The following is a 22,079-nucleotide window of genomic DNA, read 5'->3' as shown; positions in this document are numbered from 1 at the left end:
GTGGTAAAGGTAATTCTGTCGGAGATACAGTACACATCAGTCCAATGGACCATAGAGATGCATTCATCTACATTTTCAATGAGTCAGTTCCACATTAAAAACCAAGTAGATTGCACAGAGCAAGATATACATGTTTTACAATTACTAGGGTAACATACTTGGGTAACATCCTGATTCTCTGACTCTTTCATGAGGAATACGGGGAGGAATGCTGCTAGCTAGAGGAAATGAATCCTTAAGTTAGACCGGACTCTACACACACTAGAGACAGCGCGTTAGCATGCCGCGCTAACTACATACCCTCCCAAAGTCAACAAACAACAGGAGCACTCGCCATCAATATCAATTAGCCTAAACCATTCTCGTTTAGATTCCGAGCAGGTGTTGTGCTTAGCCGCGAGGTCAGCCAGTCATGGCCCTCCGTTACAAATTATAAAGATTAGCGTCTAGTCGTGTTTATAGTGTGGCTTGCGGTAGCCTCTCTACTCTAAAGGATTACACCCACACAGACACTAAATACCTACTGCTTCACTACTGTCAAGACTGTAGAGAAAGTAATGGATGATGAGGCAACCTGAGTTGTCATTCAATCGATGTTTGGAGGAAGCAACATGGGAAAGTAAGTCTGAGGTAATTTTTGTGATCACATTACACAAAGAGTGGAAGTGTTCAAAACTTCCCCCCGACTAGCATAATCAGTACGATACATCACAGGTACTGTAGAAACTGGAATGTTGTTTTCCAGACCAATATCATAAAACAAAAGAAACAATGTTGTATATTTTTTCTGGGTAAGCCAAGATCATATAGGGCTCCCGAGTGGCGCAGCAGTCTAAGGCACTGCATCTCAGTGCTAGAGGCGTCACTACAGACCCTGGTTCGATCCTGGGCTATATCACAACCGGCCGTGATCGGGAGTCCCATAGTGCGGCGCACAACTGGCTCAGCGTCGTCCGGGGAGGGTTTGGCCGGGGTAGGCCGTAATTGTAAATAAGAATTTGTTCTTAACCGACTTGCCTAGTTAAATAAAAAAATATAATATGACTGTGTGAGCTAAGGCCCAGCTGCATTCAGTCCACCTTCAGCTGACCTCACCAGTGACTTGAGGAGCTAAAAGTGAGAACATACATTCCCATCTTCTCCAATAGAGTGGTTGTTACAGCACTGCTAAGAGCTCCCAGCTGGGAGACATAGACCCCTGAGACAAAAACTCACTCTAGCTCTTCAACTGGTCTCTATTGTGGTGGCGCCTGCTTGGGCTGTGGCAGTCACAACTGTGGGGAGATATTGCTGTCAAGAGGCAAGAGATCAGAAGTATTGTATGAAGCTGCAACAGCAGACGGCTGAAGCCATCTTGGATTGATTTAAGCGGTTTGCTTCTGTTTGCTATGCTAAGTGTTCTAAATGCATAAAGACCTGTCACCAGAGATTAACAATCAAAAGTTTAGTACTTGGTCCCATATTCCTGACTAAATAAACTTTGACTCTACGAACTCTACAAATATGGGACCAAATACTACAGTTTTGACTACTTTAATACACTAAGTAAATTTGTTCAAATACTCCCTCAAATGCGGGGATGACATACACCATATATACAAAAGTATGTGGACACCCCTTCAAATTAGTGGATTCGGCTATTTCAGCCACACCCGTTGCTGACAAGTGTGTAAAATCGAGCACATAGCCAATCTCCATAGACAAGCATTGGCAGTACAATGGCCTTACTGAAGAGCTTAGTGACTTTCAATGTGGCACCGTCATAGGATGCCATGACGTGGTATGCCACACAAGCTCACAGAACCGGACTGCTGAGTGCTGAAACTCGTAAAAATCATCTGTCCTTGATTGCAACACTTACTACCGCGTTCCAAACTGCCTCTGGAAGCAACGTCAGCACGAGAACTGTTCATCGGGAACTTCATGAAATAGGTTTCCATGTCCGAGCAGCCGCAGACAAGCCTAAAATCACGATGCGCAATGCCAAGTGTCGGCTGGAGCGGTGTAAAGCTTGCCGACATGTGGCTCTGGAGCAGTGGAAATGCGTTTTCTGGAGTAATGAATCACGCTTAACCATCTGGCAGTCCGACGGACGAATCTGGCTTTGGTGGATGCCAAGAGAACGCTACCTGCCCCAATGCATAATGCCAAATGTAGAGTTTGGTGGATGAGGAATAATAGTCTGGGGCTGTTTTTCATGGTTCAGGCTAGGCCCCTTAGTTCCAGTGAAGGGACATCTTATCCCTACAGCATACAATGACATTCTAGATGATTCTGTGCTTCCAACTTTGTGGCAACAGTTTGGGGAAGGCCCTTTCCTGTTTCAGAATGACAATGCCCCCGTGGACAAAGTGAGGTCCATACATAAATTGTTTGTCAAGATCGGTATGGAAGAACTTGGCCTGCACAGAGCCCTGACCTCAACCCCATCGAACACCTTTTGGATGAAGTGGAACGCCGACTGCGAGCCAGGCTTAATCGCCCAAACTCAGTGCCCGACCTCACAAATGCTTTTGTGGCTGAAGGGAAGCAAGTCCCCACAGCAATGTTCCAACATCTAGGGGAAAGCCTTAACCAGAAGAGTGGAGGCTGTTATAGCAGCAAAAGGGGACCAACTCCATATTAATGCCCATGATTTAGGAATGAGATGTGGTGTCCACATACTTTTGGCCATGTAGCCTACATAAAGTGCTTTCATTCCTAAACAGTAAAACAGACATGTATGAAAATACCCTCAAATAAAAGGTGACATTCTGTACCGTTGCCTCACATGAAACATTTTTTATAGATTGTTTTGTTTTTTTGTTACTTTTACCACTTTTCTCCCGGTATCCAATTGGTAGTTACAGTCTTGTCTCATCGCTGCAACACCCGTACAGACTCGGGAGAGGCGAAGGTCGAGAGCCATGCATCCTCTGAAACACAAACCAACCAAGCCGCATTGCTTCTTGACCAAGCCGCCCTGCCCACTTAACCCCGAAGCCAGCCGCACCAATATGTCGGAGGAAACACTGTGCACCTGGCGCCCGTGTCAGCATGCACTGGACCTGGCCAGCCACAGGGGTCGCTAGTCCGTGACGGGACAAGGACATCCCTGCCGGGCAAACCCTCCCCTCACCAGGACGACGCTGGGCCAATTGTGCGCTGCCCCATGGGTCTACCGGTGCCGGCCGGCTACGACAGAGCCTGTACTCGAACCCAGAATCTCTAGTAGCACAGCTAGCACTGAGATGCAGTGCCTAAAACCACTGTGCCACTCGGAGGCCCGAAACATTTGATCTCAAATCCAAACTGCTAGAGTATAAAGTCAAATGTTTTGCTTCACTGTCCAAATGCATATGGAGGGGAGTGTAACTAGAGGTTCTTCTGTTCAAGCAAGAAGTTAGCTCCCCTATGCGGAAAGGGGACCAACTGCAGGAATGAACTATGAAGCAAAATCCTGGAAGGATGTGCAGGCTTTAAAAAGGAAGAGAAGATATAGCTCTCCCCCTGACATTCCACAAGAGGCATGGGTGTCAGTCACCCTACCGCTCAACTTCTCAACCCTCTCACTGCGGTCACCGGCGCACACCAGGGGTTTGGAGCAATCGGAAAACCCCACTTAAGCTGAGACTGATTATGGTTCCATGAAAATCACTCCGCACGCGTCCACCAGCTTCACAATTACCTAAACACATCATCTCTGTTATGTACAACACAGTCCCAAAACCTCCCCTGCACTTTTGGTTTGTCAAAAATGAATGTGGCTCCTCAAACAGTGTGTCATTTCTTTCAAGGGACCTGTCCAACTTGTTTTCAGTCTTTTTTTACTGTACTCTGCTCTGTGAAAAAAACCCGATGGAATCGGGGAATAAATAAAGGATTGTTTCCCGCAGACTAAAACGGTGCCTTGGTTGAAAAGGGTTACAATGACACACAGACAAACAGTCTCCAATATACAGACCACAACACGGGTCGATGCCCACATGTTTGTTATTAGATCTAGAGACTTTAGAGTTTAGTGAATTGCTTAATTTCCTCTCATTTGAGACCCATATTACTGCAAAGGCTGATGGTAACACCTGGTTTGAAGTCAAATGCAAAAATTATAGTAGGGGAGGGCATCATGTGACCACACTACATGAAGGAGTCACGGCACTTGTGAGTTTGTTAGTTAGTTAGAGAGGGGAAGAGACAAATTTGAGATCCGCATCCGGCAAAAACAAAGACAAACTTTGTTCGGTACAGGCAGTCTTCCTATTTGACTAGCTTGCCTACGGTGGGTGTGTGTCATTCCATAGCATTAGATTACTCCTTGCTTTGACAGCAAATGTTCATTCACACGTACTTACTTCACTGTTATTCACTCGTCAGCTGCAGTTTTTCTATGCAAACTCTACAAAACCCTAGAACACCCCACATATCTAAGCTAGCGTAAACACAGCACCTTAGGACATGCAATGCTATCTATACCTAGAGGGTCCACAATGAGGTTCTGTAAGCACAACACCAAGACTAACTCTTCACTGCTTGAATAGATTCAGGCGGGCTGGAAGAAAACATTTGGAATTCAATTTCTGGGACCTCTGGGTTGTAGTGAATTGAGGGGGTGAAAGGTTCTTACTATGCAGGAGCAAAGGAAGGAGAATTGGGGGCTTTGCCACTCTATTGGCTTAAAGACCTTGGGGAAAATCTACATGCGTAAGTAAGGTAAATCTTAAATCTGATTTGTGGTGATCAGTGCTTAAGTACATAATCTTAAGTGGGAGAGAGACAGCTTGAGGGTACTGTAAAGTGTAAACAGAATAGCTGTCACTATCACTGGTTGGAAAGACCACCTTGAGGCTTAACGTAATCATTGACTTTCAATTGCCCAATTTGCACCTAATGTCGTGACTTATTTTAATGCTACCAAGGCCTAAATGCTCCTTATCTTCTAGTCACAAAGCATGTCGCCCAAGCCTAGCTTATACAGTTGAAGTCGGAAGTTTACATACACCTTAGCCAAATACATTTAAACTCAGTTTTTCACAATTCCTGACATTTAATCCTAGTAAAAATTCCCTGTCTTAGGCCAGTTAGGATCCCCACTTTATTTTAAGAATGTGAAACATCAGAATAATAGTAGAGAGAATTATTTATTTGAGCTTTTATTTCTTTCATCACATTCCCAGTGGGTCAGAAGTTTACATACACTCAATTAGTATTTGGTAGCATTGCCTTTAAATTGTTTAACTTGGGTCAAACGTTTCGCATAGCCTTCTACAAGCCTCCCACAATAAGTTGGGTGGATTTTGGCCCATTTCTCCTGACAGAGCTGGTGTAACTGAATCAGGTTTCTAGGCCTCCTTGCTCGCACACGTTTTTTCAGTTCTGCACACAAATGTTCTATAGGATTGACGTTAGGGCTTTGGATGGCCACTCCAATACCTTGGCTTTGTTGTCCTTAAGCCATTTTGCCACAACTTTGGAAGTATGCTTGGGGTCATTGTCCATTTGGAAGACCCATTTGTGACCAAGCTTTAACTTCCTGACTGATGTCTTGAGATGCTGCGTCAATATATCCACATTAATTTCCTTCCTCATGATGCCATCTATTTTGTGAAGTGCACCAGTCCCTCCTGCAGCAAAGCACCCCCACAACATGATGCTGCCACCCCCGTGCTTCACGGTTGGGATGGTGTTCTTCGGCTTGCAATCATCCCCCTTTTTCCTCCAAACATAACGGTGGTCATTATGGCCAAACAGTTCTATTTTTGTTTTATCAGACCAGAGGACATTTCTCCAAAAAGTACGATCTTTGTCTCCATGTGCAGTTGCAAACCGTAGTCTGGCTTTTTTATGGCGGTTTTGGAGCAATGGCTTCGTCCTTGCTGAGCGGCCTTTCAGGTTATGTCGATATAGGACTCGTTTTACTGTGGATATAGATACTTTTGTACCTGTTTCCTCCAGCATCTTCACAAGGTCCTTTGTTGTTGTTCTGGGATTGATTTGCACTTTTCGCACCAAAGTACGCCCATCTCTAGGAGACAGAACGTGTCTCCTTCCTGAGCGGTATGACGGCTGCGTGGTCCCATGATGTTTATACTTGCGTACTATTGTTTGTACAGATGAGCGTGGTACCTTCAGGCGTTTGGAAATTGCTCCCAAGGATGAACCAGACTTGTGGAGGTCAATTTTTTTCCTGAGGTCTTGGCTGATTTCTTTTGATTTTCCCATGATGTCAAGCAAAGAGGCACTGAGTTTGAAGGTAGGCCTTGAAATACATTCACAGGTACACCTCCAATTGACTCAAATGATGTCAATTAGCCTATCAGAAGCTTCTAAAGTCATGACATAATTTTCTGGAATTTTCCAAGCTGTTTAAAGGCATAGTCAACTTAGTGAATGTAAACTTCTGACCCACTGGAATTGTGATACAGTGAATTATAAGTGAAATAATCTGTCTGTAAACAATTGTTGGAAAAATAACTTGTGTCATGCACAAAGTAGATGTCCTAACCGACTTGCCAAAACTATAGTTTCTTATCAAGACATTTGTGGAGTGGTTGCAAAAAGAATTTTAATGACTCCAACCTAAGTGTATGTAAACTTCCGACTTCAACTGTACGTACGGTCAAATCGACCAAATAGTTTTGTTCTGAACAGAAGCTTAATTTTTTTTAGTTCCACTGTTCCGACCAGCAAAATAAAGTTCTGAACAGGCCCAAACTCCAAAAAATTTACAGATTATTTATATAGTTCCTTTGTTTGTTTTTTAAACATCAAATCTTTCTTTTTACATTAAGCTTGACATTACATTTCTTCACGAATCAGTGTGGATAGACACAAGCTATAGCCTAGTTGTTTATATGCGTGATGGACAGATAAGTGTACGGCGCGAGATGTGACTGAAATTTTGCGAGTGGGGAGAGACCAAGAGAGGGTGAATGAGGAGGCTTGGCTTGAAGCGTTGGGCATCTTGTTATGACATGCATTATCTAAATTAGGCCAACAATATTATACCTACGGAGGAGCGGCTTCTATGGACAAACTTTGATTTTCTTTGTATTTCTGAGAGTTGGCTTAACATTAGACCAGAGCTAACGATAACAAGCTTGTGTGTCCAGAGCGGCACCAGAATTAAAAATATGCCTTACCTTTTTGTAGTTAATAAATCCAATGTGAAACGTGATAACTATAATATCCTTAACTAGCATTGAAAAAGTGAATCCAGTCTTCTCTAATTAGAAAACTCTCCTTAATTTCTTAATCACGCTTGTAACGTCACCAGTAGGCTATAGTAACCAATGCTTCTGAGGGGGAAGGGCAGGTAAAATACACACACTAGCAAAGATTTCCAGCTGGTAGGTAGACACTGGAATAGATTTCTGAGTGACAGAGTGAGGGCTTTGCATAGGCACTTTGTCGCGTATTTTGTGGGACTGATAAAAAAAAATGCCTGGAATGTATTTTTTTTATATTAACCTGTTCAACTGATTTTAAAATAACGGTTCTGTTCCGTAACAGTATAGATCACTCTCGGTTCTGATTCTGTTCCTCAAACTATTTCGTTCTTTTACGGTTTTCTGTTCTGTTCCCTGAAACGGTTCCAACCCCTAGTCGAGATTAAAAAATATATAAATCTCACAAAGCAATAGTTGGGATAAAGCAGAAAGACAGAATCTCAGTGTCATGTGACAAAACAAAGTAATCTTCTAATACTGGTGTATTTCTCTTGCCCTTAGTTCCCCGTAGCAGAAAGTCCAAGGAAATCTTTCAACAGCCTAAAGGTTCTGTGAAAAGCTGTGGTGGGCCCCTAATGGTGCTGGTGGCTGCTAAAATGAGTGAACTTTACGGGACCTTGGCAGACACTGTGGCTCACAGATTAGCAGAGACAGGGGTGTGTTGACAAGACTACACGAGCAAAACGCAAATTAGCCTTGGAACGGTCAGATCTCAACTGGCAGAGACATAAATGAAGGGATAGGAAGCATAGCATTGGAATGGTGATGTTAGCAACAGACTCTTACGGAGTATGAAGAGGAGTTTTAGACTGTTCCCAAAGATTTCTAATTAGCTTATCTAGTCCTGCTTATCCTAGCTTATCCTAGCTTATCTAGTCCTAGTCAAAGCATTTCGCTAAATTAACATAATGTCCTGTAAAAGGTTGAGAATATCAGTGGAAAATCTGAAGCGGACATAAACATATTACACTCAAGGCTTATCAAACACGCACATAGCAAAGAAGCAAGTGCGTGAGAAGCTTGGCAATCATTCAAATACACTTTTGCAACTGTACTGGGACCTGTAAACCCTAAGAGCACCAAAAGAAAGTGTACCGTTGATATATTGACTGAAATATCCAAGATCCAGGCATATGAACATCATGTTTAACATTTCTAAACTGCATGGGTACATTTAACGATGGGTTTAATGAACCTGAGCCTGAAAATTAAACAAATGCAGTACACGTGCCCTGTGATGTCATCTAAATGCACACAGTTGCATTATGAGTGGTCATTAAAATAACCATTGGTATTACATACGTTTCTGCTTCCGAGAAAGTTGTTTGTGCTTGGAGACATCAATGGTGTCCGTAGCACAAATCAATGGCTGCATGTTCTATGCAAAACAAAAAGTATTTGATGGTGTTGACCATTGCTCGTGTTGAACTTGGGTAACCTTCATGAATGAAGCTTGAAGTACCTATCTACTGCTATAGGTCAGTGGCTGTGTGTGAATTGATGCAGGGGGCAGCTAGCTGTGTGTGTGTTACATGTCAGTATTCAGCTCTATGTGTGTGTAATTTCCATGTGTGTGTGTGTGTGTGTGTGCCTTGCACTGCTCTTTCCCAGTCTCTGATGATCCGTAGGACATGGCTATCCCCTTCGCTAAGCAAGTCAGCTGCCAATCTACTCCTAGCCAGTCGCCACCCACCTGCCAAAATCCAAGTATCTGCTTTGGCGGCAGAAACGAGATCTGTCACGGAACCCTGGCACGACCTGGGAATATCCCAGTGGTCAGCGGCTTTGGTGGGCGGCGTCTCCTTTTGTGCTAATTCCTCCATTTCCTCCCCACAGAGGGCCGGTACCCAGCCAGGCAGCCTTCAGGGATCATTAGGAGGCCCTATTAAAAAGATGAGCGCTAGCGTTTTCCTCTGAGCATCACAGCGTCAGCTCTACCACGCACACCTGAAACCGCCAGGTCCAGACAGGATCATTTTAGGATAATGTGATGTCTGTGTTTTGTCTTGTGCGTGTGTTTTGTTTTTCTACCCGGGTCTCGCTTTCTCTTTCTTTGTTTTTCTCAACGGGTCTGTTTCTCTCATTCTCTCGCTCTCTTGTGTTCTTCTCGTTTTTCCATAAATGCATATTTTCTCAGTTTCTCTTTCTCAGCCATGCTTGTTTGGTGTTTCACACTTAACAACGCAAAGCTTTTGTGCTCGGCAACAGAGGTATTTTCCTGTTCTTTCATAGAAATAAATAGCCTTGAAACCAAATCTAGTAAAACATGAGATGAAAGAGGGAAGCCCATAAAACACATTATGTTTCAAAAGATGAATAATCACTTTTTGCCACACATTAAAATAGAGAAATGGCCTGACCACTGATCTAACAGAGAATGTGAGATCGGGGTGGGTATGGAGGAATCAAACACCAGCCATGGCTGAGTCTGTAGTAATGTACTTTCACAAAGAGGCTTTGGAGAATCTCAAAGGCGCCATTAAACATCTGTACAGACGCACTACCTTTCCTCCAGGATAAAGAGGTAAAGCAGAAAGGAGAGGGTTAGGTACAAAGCAGAGCTCCCCGCTATCCTCCTGACACAATAGAATGATCGCTTTGTACGAGTGCTTTTCCATTTTAGCGCAGTCTATGCAAATTCACGTGATGAATCAATGGGATTTATCCGTGCACTTCTTAAGCCCTCCATTTTGAATACGGCGCTAGGTAGCGTAAAATGCCACGGCCTCGCCTGTACGCTTCCTAGCGCTCTCCGCTGTGATGAGATACTTCATCATTGTGTCTGCTCTTACATTGTTGTGGCATCTTACAGACTTTACAGGGTACCAACTGGCAAGGCGTGTTGTTAACCCGAAACGCATAAGACTGTTTATCACGAATGGTCTCTAGGTGAGAGGAAAACCAGGTAAAAATGGCTGATCAGAGTTAAACCTGATAAAAAATGCAAGATCATCCCTCTGGCTCAATAGGCCTAAAATGGATTTGAATTTGGTAGAGCATACAGATAACACAAATCATATCATATCAGTTGTCTTGATATACAACAAAGGAATGCACTTTTTTTTGTGAATGCTTGCTCTTAAAAGTCCTTCACAGAGAGAGAAAGTGTTAACTTTCTTTTTTTATGTTGTATACATTGATGCTTTGGCAATATTTATGCAATGTTTCTCATGCAAATAAAGCAATTTGAATTTGAAAGAAAGTGTGTGTGTGAGAAAGAGAGAAAGAGAGAAAGAGAGAGGGAGATAATGTGTTCACTCTAAAATAGAGAGTGCCTTGAAACACGGCACTGGACCGTGAGAGAAAAACTGGGATAAGCTTTCATCATGACAGCTAATCCAGCAGCCATCTTTCACTGTGTGTGCTTGATGTCACACTGAAGGACAAACACCAAAAGAACCTTCTCTCCTAGAAAAGAGACACAGAGGAAAATGGGAGAGAAAGAAGGAGGGATGGAGAGATAGAGAGATGGATAACATGAGGATAGAAAGAAAGAGGAGTGCATTGGAGAGAGACCACATGAGAAAGAGAGAGAGTGATCATCAACAATGAAGACAGTACACTCCCAACCACACACACACACAGCTGCAGAGAGACGGCGGAGATAAACAGTCCTGTTTGTAGCGGGCGGCTAGCAGGCGTGGCGCTAAGCCTTGGCAGAGGGACCATTAAGTGTGAGCATGTGATAAATGCACTGGGCTCCACAGACCTGAAGTTCTCATTACTCTGTGTGCAGTAGAGAGCTGCAGAGGCATCGCTCATGAAGGGTGGGGGATCCATTGGCTGTGTGTGTGTTTCTGTGTGCATGCGTATGTGTGTCTGTGTGCATGCGTAGGCGTGTGTGTGTGTGTGTGTGTGTGTGTGCGCGTGTCCACCTGTGTCCAACACAATGTTATTCATATCAGTCATTGACTCCCATTCATATTTCTTCGGCACCGAGGGAGTAGCCTTTTGGGCAATAGGGTACAGTGAGAGGGGAGGTGGCGTGGTAACATTAGCCCTCTGTTATCAGGCCTCTTGGAAACACACTTTATGGTCTTAGCGTCACATTCCGTTGCCCCTCCTGAACTCTATTTCTGCCCTTCTCGTCTCTCTTGGCTGCCATCTGTGGAATTTCCACAAGCGACTCAAGTCGCCAAGCAGAACCACTTTGGGGACAAGGGAGGGCTGCATCAGACAAATAGCTAGTGGAGAGAAAGAGCCAACGTTGCCTGGGGGAAGGAGGCGAGGGGGGTTTTGACATTATATGAATTAAATGTTTGAAGCCAGTTGCCCTCAAGATGGCCAAGTTAGAAGGGAAAGGGGATACCTAGTCAGTTACACAACTGAATGCATTCAACCGAAATGTGTCTTCCGCATTTAACCCAACCACTCTGAATCAGAGAGATGCAGGGGGATTCCTTAATTGACGTCCATGTCCTTGGCGCCCTAAAGACACTCTAAAGTGTCTTCCATGCAAATGTAAGAACAGAGAGCGAGAGCAGGGCCCAAGAAACGATCAAGTCACTATGATTCAGATTTATAATTTCATGATTCTTTTATGAACTTTGTTTGGGGAAGAGAGAAATAATTCAATTTTGGAAATAAAAGGGGGACCTCTTGCATCGCATCAGTCATTCCCCTCTTCGCTTGTCAGAGAGAACTTAAAAGGGGAAGGCAAGAGACTGTTAGTAAACTGTTTGAAAGAGAGAGAAACTCAATGAAAACAAGGATGCCGAACAATGAGTGATGGTTGCTAAAGACAAGAGGTGAAAGATGAACGCCAGAACTCAGAGGAATGATTAGACAGATGAAGGGTTTTAAAAATAGCCCCTCACTCATCAGGGAGAGATGAAAAGCAGGACTGGAGGGTCCCTCGTCCCCCCCCTCTTTTATTCCACTTTCGGCTTCTCTGACATTTTTCTACCTCCCCCCTCTCTCTCAATGCTATTTCTTCTGCTTCTCTCTCTTCAATCATCTTTCTTTCAAATTCAGATCATTCCTCAATGTCTCTTGAACTAAAATCGCCAGTCTTTTTGGCTGTACTTCTGTTGTTTTTCTCTCTTCTCCCCATGTCACTTTGCTTTCTCCCCTCTCATTTTGACCTACAGCCTGCTGCTTTGGTCCACTTCGTTTGATGCCTCTGTACTCAGAACCGCCTTTAACACCACGCATGTCATACAATGTTATATTACACAACCCTGGCTTCTGATCCCAGGACAGTTCCAAACACATTGATCCTCCTCAGAGCAGCCAGCTACTGTACCAGTCTCATCTAGGGCATATTAACTCTGTCAACAAAGGATGACATTGTCCTTCTGTACTCAGCCAAGCCGCTAACTACGAGTCCATAAACACTGTCTATGATAGTAGAGCTATCATAGATAGGTAGAAAGGATTGACTGTCCTCATTCTCTTGAAACGACCGATACCCAAACGATTCTACATCCTTCCTGAAAGTGCACGTCTCTCAGCACTGTTTGTGAGAAAGTGTGTGTGTGTATCTCTTTGTGTATAGCAAGTGTGTGTTTGTGTGAGCCCATAGATTGATGAATGCGGAAAGTTATAGGAAAATGGAGCAGTCTCCTTTCACAGTTTTTCAGCGTGTGTCTGTGAGCAGATAGGGACAGAAGCTGTGGCCCCATTTGTTCTAAAAATAGACCAGTCTTTAGTGTCCCTAACACTCGGCTGGACCGGCTGACGCAGCGATAATTGGGGGGAGCTGAAGGCAACAGTGAGACATGGGAGTGATTACTGAGCAAGAGGGTTTGAATCACAGAAGTGCTTTTCTTTCTGGGCTCTGCTCCCTGGTGGACATGCCACCTAACAACTAGCCCTGTCAGACTTTAGCAAGATTTCAAGTGATTTGTGTGTGTCAGTGTGTGTTTGTGTCAGAGCAAGTTGAGGTATGCATTTGTGTGTGTATGTATGCGTGGTGTGTGTGAGTGTTAGTGTGGTTGAGAACCTCAGTCCCCCTTCTGCGGCACTTTGAGAAAAAGGTTGTGTCATGCCCCGTGGTGAGGACATCCCAGAGCTGGGTTTCTGTGGTTACTCTCTCCCTGGACAGCCGGCTGTTGGGGAATTGATACTTTGACCTCCAGTGCTGTTCTGTGCCAACGTAGAAGTGCATAATGGGAGTGCTGCAGGTGCTAGAGAGTGAGAGCTAAGTGCCTGTTATCACCAGAGATGTCATCTTGCCACATGCATCGGAAGCCGAAACGTGACTGCTCTCTTCTCCTTTATCGCTATACTATTGTATAGTCTCGTTCTTTTTCTCTTTCGGCCTTTTCCACTGTAAGTCATCCTCCTCTTTTTCTCATTGCTATTTTGCGTTAGCTCTGCTTACCATGGGCTGGATACACAAAACATTCTTAAGGAAAAAAATAAGAAGTTCATAAGATAGTAAGTGCAATTCCTCAAAATGTTCTTAGGAATTCATAGTTTTCTTAGGAACTTCGTAAATATCTTTCCTAAGAACTTCGGAAATATCTTCTTTGGTAAGCCTTTTTGACAGAGATGATAGGATTTGGCCCACTATAATAAAGTGTTAGTTACATTTATTTACATTTATTAATCTGCTTTGTCTCAAGATTTTTTTCTCACACATTATAGCCATCAGACTAGCTATATCAAAAACAAAAATGGATAACCAAAGAAAGCGCAATAAAAACTTCAGCAAACAAGAGCTTGAAGTGATGGTGGAGGAAATAGCAGCTAGGAAAAGATTGCTGTTGGCGACACTCGAAAACTGCGGGGTCCCTGTAGTGACCAAAAAGAGAGGATGAGAGAGTCTGTCTTTGACGTCGGGGGTATGGCAAGGGACAGTGACGCCGCCGTAAAAAACAGTGGTCCGACATTAAGTCGGCAGCTAAGAAGAAGGGAGCAGAGAAACCATTCATGTGAACCAGCTGGAGTAGAAGGTGTTGTCCATGATAGGAGAGAAGGTGGTAGAGGAACTGTACGACCAGTAAGTTAGCTAGCTAACGCGTAATGACATTACAGCCAACATAACTAACAACGTTAACGTTAGCCATGTTCTTCTTTGCAAATTAACGAGCTAACGCTAGTTATTTAATACTTCTACAATATTGTAATATATTGTTAATTACGAGCTAGCTAGATAATGCACGTTTAATTCGTTTTCTTGCTGTATTTAAATTGTCCGGTAGCTAACTGTGTCTGTGGCAGTGGCGCAAGAAAACGTTCATAGTTACAAAAGTATCCATTCGTCACAAGACAAGGGTTTAGCTGATTGAAAACCTTGTAAAGGATAGGTGAAAACCCCATAATCAAACAAACACAAAATTCAGAACGTACAAAGTGGACATTCTATACAGGGTCAGTATAATTTCAATGTCCTCCCTTTCGGCTTAAGGTATGCCCCATTTATCAAATGATTTAAAACTAGGGATGCACGATATATTGGTGAACACATCGGAATCGGCTGATATTAGATAAAAATGACAACATCGGTATCGGCCTGATGTCTTGTTTAACGCCGATGTGAAAAACCGATATCAAAGCTGACGTGCATACCTATATAACGTAGGTACATGACGTAATGACGCCATGTAAAATTTTGCACTACACGTGCAGCACAGCATTCCTAACCTAGCCCACAATGTCTGCTGTGTGGGTTGAGCAGTCAACGAGTCGAGTAGTCATTTGAAAGAGTAAGAAAATTTCAGCGAGACAACTCAAAGGCAAAATCCATTAACGCCAAGATAATGGAATTCATTGCCCTTGACAATCAACCGTTCTCTGTCGTGGGTAATGTTGGCCTTCGTGACTGGTCGAGCACCAGTACACACTAATGTTACCAAGTGTGCTATTGTTCAGATGTTGCCCTACTGGAGTTACACAGTAATAGCGTCACTGCTATTAGTTTCACAACACACTATGGAACACCATTTGGGTCTTTGCGTGTCAAAAAAGATACACGCCAAATAACACTATTTGACAATAACACTATGACGCGTTAAATAAGCTTTTAATTTGACACGTCAAATAACACAGTTCTATCATAGAATGTTGTGTGTTCTGAATTTGCACGTTCAAGCCAAGCGCCACCACTACTATCAGTAGCACTGTCAAAGCTGTACAAAAAAGTGTGCAAACTAGAAAACACCAGCTACGAACAATGTGTTTACAATACCGCGTTGGTAGTAAAGCATTATTTGTTTGACCGCAACTTCTGGGGTAGCTAGCTAGCTTTAGCTTGGTACCTAGCTAGCACCAATACAACCAGCCTGAAAACAATGACCAGTAGAAATTGCAGTCATTTTCACTATTCTTAGCAATGATTTAGGAATCCTTGTGAGTAAGTATTAACTAGGTAACTAGGTTCGCCTATTGAAATTGAACTTCAGTTCATGAAAATAATTAGCTAGCCAGCTACTTAAACCTGTTGCCCAAAGCTAACGTTATAAGCAGCCAGCTAGCTTCATCTGGCTAGTGAGGCTCGACCTGACCGGGTTATGTGTTGTGAAGCTAGCCACAATAAGGATTAGGCACAATAGTGGAATTTGCAGTTTGCCTTCAAAATAAAGGTACCTCTTTGAAAGTGATGCAGAAGGTTACAAATAGTGTTATTTGACGTGTATCTTTTTTGACATGCAAAGACCCAAACGACGATCCATAGAAATCCTGGTTGAGAATGAAATGACTGAACAACGCAACAGCACAGCAAGTAAGTGAAAGAAATAGGTTTGGATTATGTTTTACTGGTAATGGGGACAAACGTAAATGCCAACAAAATTACTTTTTGGTCAGTGTGGTGTGTGTGTGTGTGTGTGTGTGTGTGTGTGTGTGTGTGTGTGTGTGTGTGTGTCTGTGTCTGTGTGTGTGTGTGTCTGTGTGTAACCTTTATTTAACTATGCAAGTCAGTTAAGAACAAATTCTTATTTACAACCCAGACGACGCTGGGCCCATTGTGCGCCACCCTATGGGACTCCCAATCCCGGCTGGATGTGGTACAGCCTGGATTCAAACCAGGGACTGTAGTGACACCTCTTGCACCGAGATGCAGTGCCTTAGACCGCTGCGTCCATGTGTGTGTGTGTGTGTGTTAACTATTTAACTGTACTAGAATGCTTAAAAGGCCGCTAAAATGTTAAATATCAGTTATCGGTATCGGGTTTTATGGCAAGGAAAATATCAGATATCGGCATCGGCCCAAAATGCCATATCGGTGCATCACTATTTAAAACTGACCCTATGTTAACCACTCAACTGGGTGTTAGTGAGGAAAGGCTACCCCTGCAATTACATTTGAGAATCATCTCACGTGGTTTTCCAGTGGCCTGATTTAACGTCAGCACAGCTGAAAATTCAGGTGAGCAAACATTCTATCCAAATACTGACTAAAATGAATTGCTGTGGCACAATGGCTGACAACTCGTCAACACTCTGGCTCAAAACTAACAGGGTTTCCCCACACCTGGGCTGAATGGTCTACCCATGCCTCTGTTGAGTGTTACCGTGTCTATTTTCACCTTTACTCTCAGCGACCTTCCCTGTACAAAGCTGACCTCGGTACACCTACAAGTGCTACAGTCTCATTCAAACCCACACAAAGGGTTCTGCCAACATGGCTGATAGGAGGACAAGAGCCGCGAAGAGACCCGTATGCCCGCAAAAATAACCTCTCCACAGCCCGTCAGCTAACCAAGGCCGTTTAGTCACTCAAACGGACTTAACGAAGGTTGAGGGCAATGGCGTAGTAGAGCTAACATTGAAGTGTGCTGCTTTGTGTGCCTGTGTCATTGGGCAGCCACGTCCTTGCCTGTGCAAACTAGTGATGGGGGGGAGAAATCTATAGTTACATGTCAGGATATTATTTTTTACATTTTGACAATAATCGCAATATTATTTGTGCGCTAGTTGGTTGCACCAAAACTAAAAAAATATATATTTTTCCTTCATAGATTGTTCTCCATCTTCTTTTTAAATAGGGCGCCAATTTGTTTTAAGCACTTTTATTGCCATGGCTGATCAAAACTTGTTTTCTCATGGCTCTCTCTTTTCCCTCCGCAGCAGAGGAGGTGAGCAATATGTTTGGAGCATCGAATCGCAATAAAATCACAGTATCAAATCGCAATACATATAGAATCATGTGAATCGCAATACATATCGTATTGGCCCCTAAGTATTGTGATAATATCGTATCGTGAGGTCCCTAGGCAATTCCCAGCCCTAGTGCCAACTTTGAGAGAGATCAGAGTAATATCGTTAGGGCCACACACAATGGACTTAGCTAACCATGTCTCCAGAGCTTATACAAGTACTACCACTTTAGATATTTTGCCAGTAACTACATCACGGTTGTGATTGACATTGCTATAGAGGGATTACAATACTTTGGCTTTGTGACTTTTCTGATCGAATAAAGTGCATTATGAAATCAAAATCGCTAGGCTGAGAACAGAAGTGCTCAAAGGGAAATCTAACCATGTCCTGCAATTGGAGAGAAACTAGTTGATACTCACAGTCTAGAATCTGCTGAGACCGGCAGATGCAGTGTCCAATCAGTCACTATCGTCGAAGTTCACAATGGTTCAGGAAGAAGAGAGGGAGGTGGGGGTGGACCCCCGCAGAGTGGTCCTCAGCAAAGTCCTGTGATAACAAGAACAACATTTAATCAGAATCGTCGACTTTTATAAACACACAACAAAATGGCCCCATCTTGTTTTCGCTTCACCCCTCTGACTGTCCAATCCAGGGTTTGCGATTGTGGTTAGGGAGACAGAGTGGGAGTGAGAGGGCCTGCTAATGTAGCATATAAACATCCTGATAAACAGATAACCGGGAGACATTAACAAATCCATCTGTTTGAGGTGCAATGGAGGCCAAGAGTAGGGCTGGGTGGTATACTGTATTTTACGATATACCAGTATTGATGCACGGACCGGTTTGGGTTTTTACTTTACCTTCTATAACGGTATTTGAATGTTTGGTTTATTAAATGTGATGCACCATGTTTAATGTACATTTTTATACTTTACTTCGCTACTTGAGTCATCTCTCTCCGCTCTCTCTCTCTCCATGCCGCTTTCAACACAGACCTAGTCCCGCCACCTGTCACTCAAGGAGCGCATTTGTTGTTCCTCTACCACGAGACACTTGCTTCCAGTCTGCATGGTCAATGCAGCACATGCAACAATGTTGATGACAACGATGCTGTTTCCACTAAGCTTCTTAATATAAATTCACTAGCGTTCTATAATTACACTGTTAGTTTGTGTTTCTTACATCTGAAAACAGCTGGTTTGTCTTTTCTTAGCAAGTTGGGCCTAAATCTTGTTAGCCGCTAATGCTAATCGCTAGTCTACTGGCTAGCTAGCTAATAAATGTCGGGAGCAAACGTCATTTGCTATACAGACTCATAATACCAGTGATGGTGTAGACATAATTCAGCATGTTGTTTGTGCAACAGCATTTTCAAAATCAAAGAGGAATACTGTACATGAAGCATGAATATCTAAGCTACATGAAGTAGCTAAGAGGAAACATTCAATGTAGTCAAAGATTCGAGGGTCCTCTAGGAAACACTTAACACATTGGTTCCTACCCTGACACAATAACTCCTCCCTGGCATTTTCATTCGTTGTCATGTCAAACACCGTATTCAAGTGCCCACTATTATATTCTAACTATAGAATTAAAATAATAGTTATATTTCCATGATTCCACAGTTCACCCAAGTGTTTTACTCTAAATATCAAGTCAAATTGAAATTGCAACATTCGGTTAAAAATAAGGCCTAGATTGTTTGCCAATACTGTGCAGCCCTACGTGGCAGTGTGGAAATGATCTCAAATGAGTGCAGAAAATGCTGAAAATGACTTTCTGTTGAAGTTGAATTGAACAGTATAAAACAAATCAGAATGGACAAAGATCCATTGAAATCACTTAGAATGTGTGTGTTGTCACCGTATGGTCACACACTACTCAGAAAGCAAATTTTGAATTTGTACAATTAAAAACATAAAATACGGTCAAATACCGTCATTTGTTTGGTAAATACCGTGACATGATATTTTAGCCATATCGCACAGCACTAGCCAAGAGTGGATGACAGTCAAAACCTCAATGGTGACCTCAACATGGTCCACTATTAGTAGGGAATGGCGGTCAGTGGCATTAGGTTTGACTGACGACATCCAAGTAAATAGATCTGTATCATAAAATGATGCCACAATCTGGTTGTCGGCAAATTGAACTATTTTAATTCCCAAAAATATAAAGTAAAGAACTATCATTAGACTAACATAATTGCTTACTAAGCTATTAGATGACCCTCTTAAACAAAAACAATCAATGTTAAAAGTAGCCTATTTCCTGGATTTGACATACTAACATTTTACTGGAGGGAACTTTTTTGTTGAATAACCTTTACTAATCAGATTTTTTAAAGGAAGTCTTGGTCCAATTATAATTGAACTTGACTAACGAGCGTGAGCTCAAGAGTTAAACACACAACGAAGACCCACAGGAGACTGGCTGAGGCTCTCTAATCTAATTTTACCAGAGGGAAACATGACCACTGAGGTGAGTCCAGAGCAAACCTGCTACCGTAGCAACCTGCTAGCAACGGCAACCCAGAGAGACCACCTGGCCAATAGGAAGCCGAATAAGAGACGAATCCAAAGGCTCTAAGCCCTCAGGCCTGTAATGGCCCCGTTGTTATGATCCGGCGTCCAGTTGTATTATCCCGTCACTGGCTTTTTATCTTGTACTTTCTCCAACAAAACAATGTTTTGGAAGGTTTTATCCTGATTTGACCTACCATTGTTTTGGCGTTTTGCCCATGCTGCCTTTCCCATTCTCAATCGGTCCGTCAGCTCGACTTCCTCTGAGTCAGGATTTGTAATACCATTTAAAAAATATATATATTTCACAACAAGCCTAGTTGTTGCCTTTCTGTTGATCTACCATTTCTTTATCAATCAATCTTTCACCCAAAGTACACACTGTTTCTTCGTTCTGGTGCCCTTTCATTTCAGAAATGCCTTTGTTTATATCGCTTGTCCAACGATAATGGCGTTCTCTTTATGATCTTTTTACACTACCAATGGGTTTTTAGTACATCATGTCAAAACTTAATTGAGTGTTTGATGCATGCTTAAACAAGTTGTCTACAGTATCTGTCTTGTTGTTTGATTACTGGATGAATTGGTTGTTTGGCTGTCGCCGGGCAGTTGTCCAGAGCTGGGCTTTCAATGGCTTAATGTGTTTGGCCAATGAATTACTCCACTGATGTATTTTGGAGATTTATTGAGAGTGGTTTGACTTTGAGAGAAAATAATGGCATGCTAAGACAGATCAATGCAGCTTGCTTGGTCATATCTCCAGCCATTCCAAAGACATTCTGCCTGTCCTCGTAGACGGAACGTTTGGGTAATGAGAGATTTTTCCTGTTGATTCCCAGTTTCACTCTAGGCAAGGCAGTAGAAAATCCTCTACAATAGGTCACCAATCTGAGAGCGGGATTGTGTAAAAGGGTGTGCCTGTGACATCTACCTCTCATGGCCAACATGCCTAGAGTGAATCTATCTGGATTTTTCCATGAGCTGAGACAAAGGCCAATAAATAAAGGAAGAGAGGTAGAGAATAAGAGCAGGCAGCAATGGGTTGATGCAGAGGTAAAGAGAATGGAAATATGAAAAAATTATGCAATGGACTTAAAGCAGCCTTTCTTAAAGTAGGGGTCACGAACCACTTGGACCTGTTAATGGTGGGTTGCGACGTGTCAGAGTAAATGTATAATATTTCATTAATTACTGGAATTGATTTGGCCAAGTGCATCTGCACTCTCTGTTTAGCAGCGGTCTCTGCTCAGTTTGGCAGCTGCGCGAGAGGGAAATGCCCGTGTACTTTGCGATTCACCTGATCTTTTTTCTGCAGTTTCCTTGAAGATCACTCCGCGACACACGATGTAGCGCTGTGGTTCAGCAGCAGATGATGCGCTGTCAGCCACTGACTTGTCATTCCCACTCGCCATCACTCACCGCTGTCATCAAATGGACTCACGCTAGCCACAAGTTCTGACTGAGCTCAATTGTCATGAAACACAAACACAGGGATGAGTTTCTCTCTCTTTCATACAAACTTTGCGAATTAACTAGGAGCACCCACAATGTGTTTTGTGTGTGGAAGTGCTTAGTAATGAGTCTCTCATAACAAAGAAATGAATAAAACGACACATCCTGATCAAACATCCACAGCATGATGGTAAACCCAGGGAGTTCTTTCTGAACAGGGCAGAATGCTTCAGGAAACAGTGCTTTGACAGTGGAAAAGTAAGTCATCTAGCAAGGCATTGTTGTCATTTTATAACAGGTGATGATAAGCAGAAATAAGGAAATACTAACTAACTCTCATAGTAGTAGATGTGAGTTTCTTTTTCAAACAATCCTCTGGCCTTGTACACAGCTAATAGCTAACGTTAGCCAAAGCAAGCTAGCTAGTTACTGATGTGCAACCCTTATTAACAGTACAGATGAAGATGAAAAATGATCAGGCCTACTGTACATCTCACTATAAAAATGATTGTTGAAAACTAGTCTAGGTGGGAACTGTTGCTGTTAAAATACAAGTACTAATTTGTATTCTGAACTGGAATGAACTGATTGAAGCAAGATGCTTTTTGAGGCAAACACACTCACACAGTCCTGGGTTGCTCATCTACTGCAGGAAGCAGTCTCCTGCCTAACTGAGAAAGCAGTAGATGTTTTGATCCAGTTTGGCACCACATACAGTGAGGGAAAAAGGTATTTGATCCCCTGCTGATTTTGTACGTTTGCCCACTGACAAAGAAATGATCAGTCTATAATTTTAATGGTAGGTTTATTTGAACAGTGAGAGACAGAATAACAACAAAAAAAATCCAGAAAA

The 22,079-nt window shown here is 42.9% G+C and overlaps 1 protein-coding gene across 7 annotated transcripts in view; it reads right to left on the bottom strand.

The window, feature by feature from the left end:
* The window catches only part of LOC115175871 (semaphorin-6D), a 130,776-nt gene that overhangs the window by 32,946 nt on the left and 75,751 nt on the right, over positions 1–22,079 (bottom strand). For 5 of the 7 annotated variants that reach the window (XM_029735465.1, XM_029735458.1, XM_029735460.1 and 2 more), the window contains one exon: positions 17,672–17,798. The gene's annotated coding sequence lies outside the window, so the exon portion shown is untranslated. Of the gene's footprint in view, positions 1–158; positions 258–17,671; positions 17,799–21,071; positions 21,213–22,079 lie in introns of those variants that run through there. The other 2 variants (XM_029735463.1, XM_029735464.1) reach the window with 2 other exon arrangements.

Source organism: Salmo trutta, chromosome 36 (assembly GCF_901001165.1).
Source record: "Salmo trutta chromosome 36, fSalTru1.1, whole genome shotgun sequence".
In the NCBI taxonomy this organism is placed as follows: domain Eukaryota; kingdom Metazoa; phylum Chordata; class Actinopteri; order Salmoniformes; family Salmonidae; genus Salmo; species Salmo trutta.
The sequence above is the reverse complement of the archived record's forward strand: the minus strand, read 5'-3'. Positions and strand labels throughout refer to the sequence as shown.